This window comes from Triticum dicoccoides, chromosome 6B (genome assembly GCF_002162155.2).
Source record: "Triticum dicoccoides isolate Atlit2015 ecotype Zavitan chromosome 6B, WEW_v2.0, whole genome shotgun sequence".
Classification (NCBI taxonomy): Eukaryota; Viridiplantae; Streptophyta; class Magnoliopsida; order Poales; family Poaceae; genus Triticum; species Triticum dicoccoides.
Window position 1 is genome coordinate 74,064,279 of NC_041391.1, and position 3,400 is coordinate 74,067,678.

A 3,400-nucleotide genomic window follows, 5' to 3' on the forward strand; every position below is an offset into this window, starting at 1 on the left:
CTGTATCGCCGCCGGGGAGCTCGTCGTTGCCTCTTGACGGAATTAGACGATGACGGCCGTGGGCCCTGCCCGTCAGCCTCACACCCTGACAGGTGGGATCCACCCGTCAGGTTTAAACGCACGCGCGCGCGCACCGGTTCGCCCGTCGGCTGAAGGCGTACCTCGCCTTTACGCCTTCGACGTGGTGGCCCCGCGCGGGCTGGTTTCCCCTCTGGGCCTGCTGCCCGTGGCCTCTCCGGACCAGTGGCACAGTGCCACTTTTCTTTTTCTTTTTCTGTCTCCCTTCCAAAATCCCACAGGGTAAAATATTTATCCAAATGGAATAATTCCAACTCCTAAAATCCCAGAATAATCCCACCCATTTATTGTGTAACTTTCATGCACATCCATTACACTTTTCTTCTCTGTTCAAATTTAAATTCAAATTTGAACAATAGAACCTCTGTTTGAAAATCCACAACTTTGTTTCCCTAGCTCCAAATCCAAAACCAAGAATTTTCCCCTTCCTAGTTTTCCTCCTAGTATTTTACAAAAATAAGTTGACATTTTTCTGAGCACTTTGGTTTTTCTGTTTTATTATTGCCTTATTTTCCTCCTTATTATTTTTTGACGATAGATTGCGTTGCTGACGAAGGAGTTGGACCAGAAGACTTTGAAGACCCAGAAGACTTCGTTGAGCCAGGCAAGCAGCCCTTTGACCATGTCTATGAAACCCTTTTTATGCATATCATATAGCACCATATTGTTGTTGCAACGGAATCATGATGAGGTAGTAACCACTTTGATGGTTTGCCACCGTACTTCCTCGTTGATACTTGCATTGTGCATGACCCTACATTCTTATGAGGGTTATGCCGGTGGGAGTAGATAGGATGCTAAAGTAGTGCTACACAAAAAGGGACGGGAATATGCATGGTGATGGAGACAAAGTATTTTCAAAAGACATTTCGAAAACCCCGTCGGGTGCCACTTATGCCCGAGGGAGATGATGAGATGGGTAACCACTTGATGACGAAGTGGTGTACCAAGGCAAGTGTGTGTGTTGTTTTCGAAAACGGATTAGATTTAAGATTTGTCGACTGTCCCAACCTTACATGCGCAACCACTCTACCCTTATATGGGAAAGGGCATTATTGATTACCTAGACTGATACTAGCTTGGAGCCCGCATTACTAGTGAAGGGGGAGAGTTGGTGCTCTCTCTCGGGACGGGGTCGTGCCAGGTAGGGCGACCAAGAACATTTTTATGGGGCACCGGACACACCGTTGGTACCCCGTGCTTGTGATGTGAGATGATTATGGAGCGTGGCTCCATGAAAATGTTATGTGATAATGTTGGGCACGGGGGTTACTAACGATCGAGTGGACTCCATGTTAGTGTCGTCTAGGGAAAGGTAGTGATCGGGTGCTTACCCCGGGTACTTGAGGTATCGCGGGTCGTGGATGACACAGAAGTTCCCCGGATCTTGTGGGTACAGTGTGCAACCTCTGCAGAGTGTAAAACTATTCGAATAGCCGTGTCCACGGTCAAGGACAGTTGGGCGGTGCTGCTTAAACTATGTCCAGAGTTTTGCAACCGTGTGTGTGAGCTGATAAAATTACTTGGGTCAAGTCAAAGGACTTGACATGATTGAGTTGGGTTGGTGCCCACTCTATTTATGTTGATATCTGTAACCTGTCCTCATGCATTCTTGTATCATGCATTGCTGTATCTTGAACCAAAACATGGGTTGCTTGCGAGTACATTCAAAGTACTCATTGGCTTGCCACTGGTTATTTAATTGACCAGGCATGGAAGAACCGGAGTTCGAACATGAGTTCCTTGGAGACGATCATGCGAACTAGGATGTTTCCCAGTCAGAATTCCTGTAGGGTTAAGGTAGATGGCATGGGTTCTACTTATCGACGAAGATTTCTTATGCTTGTGTTTCATTTGATGTTCAGCCCTTAAGGCTTTATCAATGTAAGACTTGACCATAATGGTCATAATTTGTGTAAGACGGTATGTATGGATGTAAGACTCTTGTTATTCAGCTTCTGTGTGTTCAGTGAGCATTGATCTCTGGGATCACTGTACATGTGCATTCGGTGATCTCGACTTATGAGTCAGGGTCCCCACATATAGCCAGGGGCTTTGTGACCGAAGAGTGCATCTCCTACTGCACGAATTATCTAGGCATCGAGAACCCCGTTGGTCTGCCCGTCAACAGGCACCTCGTCAGGCTCGCTGGATGGGGTCACCGTGAGGGTGGCCGCGAAATGCATGTCGACTTCAAGGGTCGACTCGCCGACTTTGAAAGAGAAAACCTAGTCGCGCTAGAACACATAGACGTGGTCGATCCTTGGGTGGTAGAGCACAAAACCTTTATTGAGAAGATGTACAATGACCGAGGCCAACAGAGGACGGACCGAGATATAATCAAAGAGCACAACTCATGTTTCACGCCTTGGTTCAAGCAGAAGCTTCTGTCGTACCCTTTACATGAGGATTCTTCCGCGGAAGAACAACTCATATTCGCCTTGTCACAGGGCGTCGAGCACAACCTGATGACCTATGAGGCGTACGATATCAATGGCTACACATTATACACCGAGAACAAGGACATGAAGAGCGATGGTTATCAGAACTCCGGGGTAACGATGGAATCCTAGACCGGCAACGACAAGGACAGATACTACGGAAGGATCGAGGAGATCTGGGAGCTGAGCTACACTGGAGAGAAGGTCCCGATGTTCCGTGTCAGATGGGTGAAGAGCGTCCTAAAAGAAGACCGGTATTTCACCACCATGGTTATACCCAAAGCCAAATCCAGGACCGCAGGCGCAAATGTCACCGCGAAAAATGAGCCATGGGTACTGGCTTCCCAAGTGGACCAATGCTTCTTCATTACCGACCCATCAAAGCCCAGTCGTGTTGTCGTGAGGAGAGGCAAAAGGAAGATCATCGGAATGGATGGAGTAGCCAACGAGCAAGACTTCGACAAGTACGGCGACCCGAAGATCGAACATGACGACGACGATGAAGTAGCAGTACACACCACAAGAAGAAGCAGGACCACCCTACCTAAAGGACGTCCGTTCCACAGAAGAACTCCATTTGCGAAAAAGAAGGGCAAGAAGATTATGAACAGATAGCTAGCTAAGATCGATTGTATTTAAATCGTAGCCTTCATTTCTCAATTGTATTTCATGGGCACTTTTTGATATCATGAATATTTTAAATTTCATGGGCACTTTTTGAATCCATGAGGACACTCGATCTTGATCCCCCTCCATCTTGATCTGGATTCCCCCTCCATCTCGATCTCGATCCCTCCCCCGCTCCATCGCCACCGACGAGCACCCCCCGCACCCGCCCCCGCTCCACCGCCGCTGACGAGCACCCCCCACACCCGGCCGCG